Raw genomic sequence first — 13347 nt, forward strand, 5'->3', positions numbered from 1 at the left:
TATATAATGGCATAATGATACAAAGCTCCTGTGAGATTAACCGTGTGTGTGTGTATGTTTGACAATGAGGCAGATTATTCAAACAACTATCTGTTGTGGCCATTTTCCTTGATAGACGACAGCCAACACATTGCTTGACAAACAAGTATTGTCACTCTTACACAGACAACTCTAGTCTCTCAGCACAGAGGTCCCCTCCCCCATATCTCATTATAACTGCCAGGGTGGAGTGGCACTGGTCTGCTGCTGAGGCCAAGGCTGAACCAGGCTGAACTGAGATAGGCTGGACTGGGCCGAGAGCCTCTGGTCTGGGTTAGATAGATAGGACGAGACAGTGAATGGGCAGGGGGCCTGCAGTGGGCACATGCCGCCACAGCGGGGGCCAAGGCAGCCATGACCAATGGCTTTGAGGGAACCGTGGCAAAGCTGGGGTGACGGGCACCTGAGCCGAGAGGCACTAGGGGGTTCCATGGCCAAGCTGCTCCCAGGGACAGGCGGAGATGGTCAGAATAAGACAAAGAAAAATGTAATAACGGCAGACTAAATGGAAAAGAGCATTTGATCCAATTTTATTCAAGTTAAAATGTTATCAAAATACTCAGTCAGAAATAGTTGACCACTGTGTAAAAAATAGGGGACTTTTTTTTAGCATGCCAGTATTGGATGGATGAATGAAGATTCGGAAAAAAAATCGATCAAAGCTTGTGTTCAAAATCTTGAGAGGGAACAAACATGGGCAGAACTGTATAAAAACCTTGTTAATTACATAATTGTATTTAAAAACCAACCCCTCTCTACAGGCAAAACATCTCCATCAGTGGGATAAAGGGTCTTGAGATACATGCCTTGAGGTAAAAACCAGCACTTTCTTCCCCGGTTCTATATCCGTCTTCCAGTCATAGCTGGGTCTGCAACGTCACTGTTTTCTGTCACTTGCTGGGAACAGTATTGGACAAAGAGTGGGCATCCTCGTCTCTGCTGCCATGGAAACTTGGGTCACAGCTCTGTGTGGTGGGTCATATCCAGGCTTTTATGGATGACAGACAGCGAGGAGGGATGTTTGTAAAAGAACAAAATGTGCCCAAATAGGTAACAAGTAGAAGGCAAAATATAGTAGATGGAAGGACTTAATGAAAAGAAATGAGAGACGTTAAAAGAAAACTGACAAATAAAGACAAAGGACGTGGCGAGAGAAAGAGAACCTCGGCACAGCGTGGGTCAACAGAGCCATATGGCTGTCCATTATCAGAGATGCAGATGACTAGAGGCCTGTTATTGAGATTCCTAAAGCAAATATTGACTCCAGCTGGAGCAGACGCTCTCTCTGACTCTGACACACGCCTCTCCTCCACTACTTCCTTCCGCTGCCCTCTATCCAAGTAAGACAAATGGATTAGAGTGGGTGAGAAAAAAAACTTCAAAAAATAAAATGAGGGGAGATGGTTTAGAATTATCGAGACGAGGGAAAATATATGACAGCCAGTTTGGACAACAACAGAGAGAAGGACAGGCAGTGAGACTAATAAAAGGTATTTTGGAGATGAGTGAAAGCGAGAGCCATAATCAGCTCACTTAAGTAAATGTACGATGCTATCTGCGGGTAAAAAAATTGCTGCACAGAGATCAGACCTGATGCACAGTGAGGGGTAATCTTGTATTTTCCCTCCCTCACACAAACTCCCTCATCTTCCTCTTTTACTCTAATTACTAAGCCATGGGCACAGCTTGTTCCCTTGCATACAGTATGCACAGATGCTGCTGCCTCCATGCAGTAACTTAATCAAGGGACATGTCGGCATAAGTGACGCAAAGACCGTTTCCATGTCATGGACACCAAACCTGCTGACACTGACCTACTTTTGTGAAAAGTAAACTGCAGCTTCTGCTTGTGCCTTTGTGTTTGTTTGTTTTTTCTGTCAAGCTTCTCATTAGAGATCAACTACAAAAAAAATGGTGAATATACATGCATTGTGTTTTATAAATGTCTTTCTGATGAACTTCCTTACTGTGTTGCAAAAGCGTCACAACATTTAGAGATTTTAAAGATTCTCATAAAGCTTGTGATGGAAGATATGAAAAGAAAAATGGCAGGCTGGCAGGTCTACATTTCCACACATGGAAAGCAACTTAAGTCACCCGTGACATAACTGTCATTTGCTGCTAAACTGGGAAGACAAGCAAGACAAGCCAGTGTGTGGGAGGAGAGTGTTTTGCACCACTTTGGGAATTTCCAAGGCACCCCTATGTTCCGCACTGCTGAATTCTTATTAGAGAGAAGAGAGAGAGAAAAAAAACGCAATATCCAAGGACCATGGGGTTTTAATGAGGAAAAAAAAAAGTCACTGTCCAAGCTGATGTAAAATAACATAAGTTAGTATGACTGTAGAGACAAGGTTGTGGTTAGGGTGGTGGGGAGGAGTATTGACTTTAAACTGAGGAAAAAATCTTAGATTCAGACTATTAACAACAACATTTACAGTTCCTTGCCTGCCCTCTCCTTTTCCTGTCACAAGTGATGAAAAAGAAGGACACTTGTGGTTGGTATGTGGTGTGTTGCTTATCCAAAACACAACAGTGCAGTGCTCAACAGTTTTCCAGGTCAATTCTGCAGTTAACTCTGCAAAAAAGCTGCATGTCGCTGAGCAAACATCACAAGACAGAATAAAACAGCATATGTGTGTAGGTGCCTATGAGTCAGCCTGCGTGTACATGCATATGTATCTGTGCACATATGTATACATATGCATGCCTGCTGTCCAGATGGCGGTGGGGGGGGGGACTTTTGGGGAATGGTGGGGTCAAGCATCTTTATGGATCAAAGCCAAGGTCAGGGCAGCTGCAGTGGCCCATGTTCAAGGTGAATGGAGGCCTCAGATGGCTCTTCATTAGCAGGCTGCTCCATCCCTGCTGGACCAACCGCCACCGACCCTCATCATCTCTCTCCCTTCTTCTCTCCGTCCACAGGGACCTGCCTGTCCACTGGGATCCATTTTAAGCCTTGCATAAACCCCACCCACAATCTAGACTCGTACACATGCTCACACATTGGTGTTTGTGCATAAATAGGCACAACACACACACCCACACAAACACCCCCCAGCCACACACCATTCCTTAAAAGAGCTTAAGTTGACCTTTGAACTAGAGTCTCTCTAGAGATAAGCATCCATACCATCCAGCAACCGTCTTTGTGCTTCTCAGTCTCCCTGTTGACAAAGGGCCTCACGCCATCACTGGCCTCTGACACACTCCACATCTCCTCAACACACAGCGCAAACAGGGGCATTTCATGACTTCCATCAGTCCACTTTAAGTTAAGAGCACCTAATGGAATGGGAAATATGCAAACCTGTTAAACTCAATTAATATGATAAAGTTTTAGTAAATAAATACCTTCTTTTTTTAGTTATAATACCTATGTTTCCTATCTGTCAATCCTGTTTGATGCATTATTGCTACAAAATAAGGAGACTGTATTAAGACAGATTCTTACAAAATATTAACCTTCCTAAATAAGTCATTTTTGCACAAATGAAGAGAATAAAATAGAGACAATCACACACATGGATAAACTGTTGACCAGGCGGGGCAGAGGGTGAAGGTCTAGATTATTCAAGGGAGCTTTGGTAGGGGCCTTGAGAAGCTGAATACTGACATTACACTACTTTATCTCCATTTTGTCCACTTCGAAGTCACAGCCGTTAGAAGATGAAAAAGTGAGGATGCCTCCCGTCTGCCTTTTTGTCGAGGATGCATTTTGACCTCTGTGTCTAAAGCCCTGACTAAAACAGGGCTCGAAAGCAGGCAAGTGAAGTAAAATGTCGTCATGCAGCCCAATATGATGGATTACAAAAGGCTGTGCAGCATCTGTCAACATCACACTGATAATTTCACAAGGAAACACTGGTAGAAAGACACTAACAGAACACTGACAGAGGAGTGATCCCTGGTTCAAAACTGGAAGTCACACACTATTCCATGTCAAACATAAAAGTGACAAAAATCATTAAAAAATGAGGATGAGAACATTGTCATAATAAACTAACTGAAAGTTAGCTTGAAAACATGAGATTTGAATTAGGATTTACTGTAAAAGCCTGATCACAGTGTACTGCAGAGGAAGGACAGGAACCCTGTTTGTTTAGAGATGGCAGTGTGGGACTGCAAAAAGTAATTACCGTAAATTCCGGACTATAAGCCGCTACTTTTTTCTCACACTTCGAGCACTGCGGCTTCTACTCCGGTGCGGCTAATGCATGGATTTTTCTTGGGGGACAATGAGCTTCTGCCGCAAAAACATTTGACTTCGTCACGTCGGATCTTAATATCAGTCATTTTGCGCTTCATGCACGCACCCTCATCATGGAAAACACACGGAGAAATACATATGATGTAGCTTTCAAGTTAAAGGCGATCGACCTGGCTGTCAAAGAAGCTAACAGAGCTGCTGCACGTTAAGATGACACTGACAGCGACAACAGAGACTGAGGAAGTGAGTAGTGAAGTCATTCTGAGGCAGTGAATGGATGGACTTTTTCTTGTGAAATATATTACGGTCATCTTTTTCATCAGCCGTGTTACAGACACCGTCGGCTAGGCTTCGTATTGTAACGGTTCATGTTGTAAAGTCAGTAGTTGATAATGTGTTCATAATTCCGATTATGTGGAGAGTCAGTGAATGCACCAGCGAGAACGTGTTGAGTGGCTGTATGAGAGAACGCTGGGGGAGAGAGTTGGATTGTTACGGCAAGTTATGTGTTGCTCTCTGCTGTAAACGGCGTGGTCACGGCCGACAGTGATCGGGTTATTAAGTTATTATTTGAACGCTCTCGTCGTCCTTTAACGTCCGTACGGACGCTACAGTATTTGCGGATGTTACCGGTAGCCTACGTCTGTGTAAATAGCTCTTGTTATAGCGTGGACACCTGCGGCTTAGAATCAAGTGCGGCTTATATATGTACAAATACATTTATTTACTTATTTTTAGCCGGTGCGGCTTATATCCAGGTGCGCTCAATAGTACGGAATTTACGGTACAAAGAGATTAGGGATTAGGTTAGGTTTGAAGAGAAGGGTTTGTTCACATCCTAACATTGTGTACGTTTTCTTGACAAACCCAAAAAAAATAATTAAAAAATAATAATTCACAATTAATGTATGTTTTACCTCAGCCTTGAAGAGGATTTTTCACTGACCATCAAACCTTATTAGTGAAGGTTACCATGAGCATGGGGGTAAGGGCAAATGCTAAAATAAGTCTGTGAGAGACTTTTATGAAAACTAAAGAATCCCTTTTCAAGGGGGGAACCACTCCTGTGCTGCCATTACAGGGCCTCCCCAGCAGCAGCCAAGGTTAATCCTGTTTGTAGAAGCACTGCTGGTAAAAGGGGCTCTTGTAGTGAAGAGGGACAGTTTATAGATGAGGTGGAGGGCGCCTCTAGGTGCTTGACCCCCCTTCCTCTCTTAGCCCACACATCTGCCCATTAACCTGGGCCAATCAGCTTGACCTTGATGAGGAAAGAGCTCAGGAGTAGCTCACAGCGCCCATTGACTCCAAGCAGTCACATCATTGCCCTGTTAAGAGGAAGGGATGCTGGGGTGCTTGGTTGTGCTGGGTTTCTAGTGTAAGCAGGGGGGGAAACAAAAACTAAAGCTGTCATTATGTTTTTCATTATTAACGGTGGAAAATCACGTACACACTCACATAAAACAAGTACTTTCCAACCATTATATAAATCCAGAGGCTGCGTCTCCTGCATCAGTGGTTAATTAAGAGGGAAAAAAGGTGTTTAATTTGAGAAATGATCTAAGGAAAAAAATTGGCCGGGCACATCTTTAAATGACTTTTATACAGGTTGCTGTTGCCAGTCATTACACCATAGGCTACTATAGGAAGTATTGGCAGCAGATTGGTGTAAGTTGATCTTGCTTAATAACCACAGGGGATAACAGTGCCTTCTCCCAGAGGAACTGGTATAGAGGCAGGAATTAGGCTGCATATGGATGAACTGTTACTCATTACGGGAAAGGACAAAAGGGGTAGCAAATGGCATTAAAAGGCTGGGAAATGAGCACGGGGGAATGCTTGTTCTGGTAGAGAAAGACAAATCAAGGGATAGAACTATGGAGAAATAAGGTGGAGCTGGAATAGAGGGAGGAGGGAGACAGAAAGGAGGATGGGAAGAAAGAGGGATAAAGCCGAGCAGGTGTTGATTGGAGAGAGGCCAGGCGGTGAGTGCCAGCGGTACCTGTTGTCACAGCGAGAGCTGAGGTGTGAAGCTCGTCTCAGCAGAGGCCCTTAGAGGTGTGAGGTGATTATGGGAAAACGTGGAAGAAGACAGAGACATTTAGATGGAGAGACACTGAGAGAGAGAGACAGATACGGAATGAGAGAGTGAATGTGGCAATAAAGCTGGCTGCTGGAATAATGGCAGAGAGGGAAGGAACAACAGATTGAGATGGACGAAGTGAAAGTGTGTATGACAGAAACCTGCCAGTAGGGTGACTGTATTGTGTTGGTGTGTGTGTCCCATTCACCTTTTATACAGCAGCTACTCAAACCCTGGTGTCTCATTAAACAGCTTTTTGCTGTAGACACAGCAGCAGGACAGAAAATGTCTGAATGTGTCACAGATGCATTATGATGAGTGGAGGTGTTTGTGTCTCCATTTTCGGAGTGTGCATCGAAATACACAAGATTACATGCTCTAGAGAAATAGCTGCTTTCAGAGAGTCTTAACAGGTAGCCTAATTAGGAGCAGATCCAGGAAACGGGAGCTCAGGAGCCCCAAAGGAGTCGGGTCAAACAGTAAGCCCAGGTTAATGACACCTCCTGAGGGGTAAGTTTCCCACAGCAAGAGCTTTCTAAGCTCCAACCTCCACACCTCTCTATCGTCCATCTGGCATTCAGACAGCGGCATGGGAAATTATGGCTCTGACATCACTCCTAACCTATGACATCATCACTGCCCATCAGTGAGTTCACGCAGGTTTGCCATCGCAGCAGACGAAATCTGATGTCTGCAAGCTGGCATGAGAAGTTTATTTATGAGCTGGGCTGGTTCAAGTAGTCACCCATTTTCTCGCATCTCAGGCAACCCACCATTCCTCTTGGGGACACTTAAAATCGATTCCTACTCCACAACAAATCAAAAGACAAGCACCTACAACAAAGTCGATGTTGACCTCTAAACTTTGTTCAGACCTACTGTTTGTTGGGGCTTTGTGGCACATAAATGATGAAGCAACAAGTTATCCTCACAACACAGAGAAACAGTAAAGCCACAAGCTAACGTGATGACATCATAATCACAATTTGTTGTTTAACACAACATGACCATCAAAGCCTGCTGGGCTTGTGTATTCAGATGAGCTGAGTCTGTTACCAATCTCTTTTTTCAAAGGACTCTGGTCTCCATTGATGAGTCGTAACACAGCAGCCTTAGATGTGAAACACAATGGATCGACATGATTAATCAAACACAGGCCCATTATAGCCAGACAGTCACACAGGCCTCCACCGTGCATTAACAGAAAGTCATAATAAGATGAGCAAAAAGCCTCATAGGGAAGAAGATTAACAGATACAGTTCTGTCACTGGGTGAGAGTTCTCTCTGAAGTCTCCCTTTGTCAGTGATGATGGCCAGGGTGACATGAATGCCTCAGCCTTCTGGAAACATTATTAGGTCAGGACAAAGGTGTGCATCTTATGAGCTATCTGAGGTGAATACACGTCTTCTTTTTTTTCTCTTCAGTTCCTGATATTTGAATTGTTCGGAATCGAGAAAGGGGAACGAGAGCATCTATCTGATCTCAATTTGAACTTTTAATAAAAAGTCAAAAATGAAACAGAAAAGAGCACCCTGGACCTTGACTCTGATCAAGATCCATCTGATTGCTTTTGAGGCATTTCACCTTTCTTTCCTCAAAGTTTCATGATGAAATTTATACGGTGATAATAATTATTAGGCTACAGACCCTAAATCAGTTTCTGCCTACCTGTTCCCAGCTCAAAGAAGCACACGCAGTGCCCTGACCTTCTATAAATTAAAAAAAGAAAAAAACAGTCTAACACTTAAGTTATATAAGGACAAGGGCCAGCTCTTGGTCATGCCAAATGGTTCTGATTTTACCCATACATTAACACTATTCAGACAACTACTGCTGAAATATTAAAACAAAATGAAGAGAGGCTTTTGCAATTTTAATGATGTTTGTGGCATGTGCAAGAGAATAACTGTGATGCCTTAACGCCAAGCATCTCCACTGAGACATGCTGCACAGTCTCTTGTTCCTTTATTGCCCCCTCTATGAAAGGTTCATCGGGCCAATTAGTCTGCCTTGCTTTATGTAAAATGACAGGCATTTAGTGGGAATGGTAATGATTAGTGCTAGGTTACACATGATCACAGCTGTGGTGACAGCACAGACAAGAGAGGGTTATAGTTACTGAGGGCAAGAGTGATTTTAATTCGCCCTCGCTTTTGGATTTTGGACATTTTTCGATGAATATCATTGCAATTAAAATGGCAAAATGAACTGATTTGAAAATAACATTCGGAGAAATCAGATTAATTTGTTATAATTGTGGAAGTGAAAAATTTAAGATAACTTTTTTGATTTGTTGTTTTTTTCTTACTTTTGAGGGAATAAGAAAAAAAAAATCACACAATTTATACATACACACATACACACATACATATATACACATATATACGCACACTCACACACATATATATATATATATAAATATATACACATATACACATATACACACAGACATATATACGTACATTATGCAAACAAAGAAACATGCAGACACAATCTTGCACAATGAAATAAATGGACTTGTGAATTGGCAACAGCTTTTTCCTAATCCTTGCCCCTGGGCTATATTGTGCAGTCAAGCAGGCTATTACATGGCAACAATTAGGGGGCTGGAGCCCAACACCTGGTTGTCTCATATTCTGGCCCTTCTGTGGCAGCTGACTGTACAGTCTCACAGCCAGGTGGCCCTCCTTCAATGACATTAGCTAGTCACTCCAGGGTTAACAAGTAGTCTGCCATCATCCCGTGGGCTTACATAGAGCTCCATTCAGAACCGAAGCTTTTGTAGTGGAAAAAGGAATGATAAAGACAATGTTGTTATAAAAACTTGTTCAACACAAGATCTCTAGCAGAGAGAAAAAGTGACCTCGAGGGAGGGGTTGGGGCCTCTTGGATTTGCAGTCCGAGTTCAGTGTACTCACTTGATTGGCTCAGACGGAGCTAGCAGCATGTCAACTGTGCATCCTGCAGATTATAATGGACCTTTTCATGGGTGGACAAAAACAGATGGAGGAGCGGGAAGTGCTATACATCCACACAGACTGGTGATGATGAGGGGGGAGGCAAACTGGATTTTGTCAAAGTCGGCAGATACAAAAACAAGTGGGTGTAGCTAAAGCGGCCTGGCTATATCTTTCTGCATAAAGCCCAATTCCAAAGCCCCCTGGCTTGAAGATCTAAGGATAAATAATACTCATTAGAATAACAAAAGCTATAGATTTGTACCCCAATCAGCTAGAGACTCATCAATAGTAATTAGAAGCTATACATAACTAATGAAGATGTGTACACTACATTAAACAAAGGTACTGAGGACTATTGTCTATCTAAATAGAGAGTGTGGGATAAGTGGACGTCTGCTGCACAAAGCCATTCTTACATTGCACCCACAATAATAAGACCAAGCAGCATGAAAGCTGCGAACGTAATCATTTTAAATCCTGTGTTTTATAAAAATAAATTCTAATGTGTGCAATGTATGACAAAAAGATACATATAGATTTTTAAGATAAGAGGATCTTATTATATTGTTTGCTTGTCTGTAACCAACAATGATATATACTAACTCTTCGTTTGACATCAAACTCAATATTAGCTTACAGCTTTGCCTCTGTGCAATGCCTGTCAGCACATGTCTGATCGGACTTTAAGCTGTTTGCACTTACTGACATTGTTTCCTCTGTCTCTTAGATCCTTGCTTGTGTTGTACTTGCTCTCTGATGTAAGTCTCTTCGGAGAAAAGCGTCTGCTAAGTGAATTGCAGAATTGTAGCAAAAGACATGGGAAGTTTCGTTCAATTTTTCAGAGTAGATCTCTTTCAGCCACAACCACATACAGATAAAAGAAAATACAGAAGCTGCTCATATTAACAGATCAAAGGAGGCTCTCACTGTAAGAAGAGGCAGACAATGCACAGAGATGCATACTTAAATGTTTTGTTTTGTTCGGGCTTTGTTTGCTTTGCCTTGTTTGTCAATGCAGAAAATTCCATTTAGTGCAAAAATGCAAATGTTGCAAGGCACAAGGACATCCTCTAAAGGGGAACAATGGACACAGGCCAACAGAAGAGCAGGCACTGCCTTTGAACCATTTAAAGAGGCATTAATGTGCAACTTATAAATAATCAAGTAATACTTTCTTAAAACAGCCAATTAAGTCGTGACATTATAAGCAAGGCAGCTGTATGTAGAGAGGATAGTAGCAACACTCGTGCCCTAAAAAAATAGAATGACCATTTAGGGACAAAGAAACCCAATAATGTCAGAAGATGTCTGCACAAGAGTCCTGAAAAACCTAAGGCCACATCAGAGACCAAGAGATTCCGGTGGAGAATGATGAGTGACATTTCAGTGACATTTCCCAGCAGCATTAAATGCGAGGCTGCCTCGAGACAGCGTCGGAAATATCTATGGATATGCTTGCATGTGACACTGGCGTTAAGGCTTGCAGTTTCTTTCAGGGGATGGCCTCAGCTCTGGGGCCGGTGATGAGGAGCATGGACCCTGGGAGATTGAATGGTAATCACTGGAGCACAGATAATGGATGATTGAAGGCTCTCTCTACACCGCTGTTGGATTTCAATATCAGAGGGGCCCTAGAATTGGGATTCTTATCAGGGGCGGTGTGTCAAACAAAGGAGAGCTGAGCGTGAAATATGGGGTCTAACTCAGGCACACGACCATGGCGATTAGCACAAGGATAAAAAAGGCTGCACAAACAAAAGAGGGCAGCCTCAGCTGGACAAAGGCCTGTCCACTGCCTTGTAACAAGAGACGTGGAAGGAAGAGGGGACATAAAAGAAGGGGTATAGGTGGTGTTTAAAGGAGGACAGGACAAGAGTTTGGCTGAGATGAATAGTGACCAAGCTGACTGTTAAAGAGTGTTCCAGATTTCCTGCCACTAAAGAAGAATAATGGACCAGCAGGAATAAAATTCAAGATACCCCTCCTCATACACAGTGACAACAAACAGACATTATCATATACCCAAACACACACATGGTGGCACCAGGCTTCACATCTCTGCCAAGTGCATCAAACAACAACAACAACAACAACAACAATAACAACAACAACAACCCTCCCCTACCCTAACCCAGCAACTATACAAAAGAAAGAAAAGATAAAAAAGACAACATTATTCCTACGTCTCCCCAGATTCCAAGTGATTCAGTTTAGCAGGAAGCTCATTAACCCTCCCTTCAAGAACTCTAGACAAAAGAGGCGGAAAAAACATAACTAATCAATGAGAACACACCCATTGAGGAGAGGGGGGGGGGGGGGGGGGGGGGTGCGCGACAAGAACACATGCATCCATTTGGATAACCTGAAGAGCCAACAGCTTTTCCTTTAGTGTGGAGCTGTTTGGCTACGGGGCGGAGAAAGAAAGTTCATTAATTAAAGAGGACTAGGGGGAACAGATGGAATGGCTAGCTGGATGCTTTTCACTTAAAGCAGACAGACAGTTTTTACCAGCATGTTTCAAACAGCCATCACATTGCTTCTCTACTGGTCCAGTGGTGGCACTTATTTAAAGAGTATTTTGGCGCATGAACAGAGACCATTAGCAAAAATTCAACTTAAGGAATGTCATTTCTTGTTGAAACTTGAAACAGTCTTCTGTCCCTGGTTAGTGTTGGTATCAAACCAACAACCTCAGTCTTCCCTATGTGCAGCAAATTTTCTCTGTTGAAATTTATCCAAGATACACAGATACAGTCACACTGTCAACTCGGTCTATATACCCGGAGGAATCTAATCTAATAAACTTCTAATGGGAAGAAACAGCAGAAATTTCACACAGCATGGTTCAAAAAAATATTTACTGATCAATTTAAATGATTTTCCTGTTGTTTCTTATGTCGAGATGGTTGAATGAAAGTTATCAGTTATGAAATATGAATATATATGAGGAAGAATGTCCAACGTGTATTCAATGTGCATGAAGTGTAGTTGTGTGTCTCTATACTGTAATAACTTTGTGGCAGCAGAAACAGAAACTGATTAAATATCTTTCATTTGTAATTGAGGTCCTGATCTTTAGAAACAAGCAGAGAAAGTACCTCAGCTGTGCTCAAATGTAAAATGTACTTGAAGGAGAAATTGCTCTCTTTACATGTAAACATTTAACCTATTATTATTTGTTAACCTAAATGACTTCAACATTGTGGTTTAATTTGTAGAATAAATAAATAATAGCCTTTGTATTGGCAGTGGCACTTCTATCTACTGACGCATATTCACAATTTCACTAACAGGCACAACAGTTTGACACCAGCAGTGTGTGTACGCTTCCCCAGGCGGGGCACTGGGTCCCTGCTGTTGGCCGTCTGGTTCCACGCCTGCTCTACCTGTGTTTAAAAGGGGCAGCGCCCATCCAGCTCAGACCTCAGAGTGCAGGCAGGGATGGGCTGGGCCTCCAGGGCTTTCAGGGTGTTGGTGCCATGCAGCGGACGCCTTTTGTTACAGACTGGGTGGCAAGGAGGAGGAGGAACTGATGTTGGGGGGGGTGGGGGATGGAGAAAAAAAAATGAGTAATGCTATGAGTCATTCTGTATGAGCAGCGGGGGGGGGGGGGGGGGGGGGGGGGGGGGGGGGGGGGGCAAAGGGAGAGAATACTTTTGCATGTTGTATGAAGCTAGACGCCATATGCCATCCGAGCTGGACTGCCTCCTGAGTCAAGGCTCTTGGTTTGACAGGCCTGTGCTTGCCCCCCTCCTCACCCTCTCCTCACCCCTGGAGCTACCCTCTTTTTCCCTAACTAACACCCTCCTCCCTTTAGGCCTTCCTGAGCCCCAGCATTGGGACAGGCAATCGCTTTGGTTGTGCACGGACTGCGCTATGTGTATTTGTATGTGAGTTTGGGGGGTAGGTGGGGTGGGCTGGGGGTACTCAGTGATCTGAACACATCGACATTGTTGTGAATCCCTGCAGGAACAGCTGGTCAGCTGGAGAGAAGGGCGGGAGGGGGTAGGGATAAGGAGGGGAAAAAGATGGGAGGCAGTGCGCTACACTGATAAT

The 13347-nt window shown here is 43.3% G+C and overlaps 1 protein-coding gene across 4 annotated transcripts in view; it reads right to left on the reverse strand.

Annotated features, from left to right (window-relative positions):
- Positions 1-13347, reverse strand: part of ralgapa2 (Ral GTPase activating protein catalytic subunit alpha 2) — an 89462-nt gene that overhangs the window by 8277 nt on the left and 67838 nt on the right. The gene's annotated exons all lie outside the window — the stretch shown is intronic.

This window comes from Symphodus melops (assembly GCF_947650265.1).
Source record: "Symphodus melops genome assembly, chromosome: 19".
Classification (NCBI taxonomy): domain Eukaryota; kingdom Metazoa; phylum Chordata; class Actinopteri; order Labriformes; family Labridae; genus Symphodus; species Symphodus melops.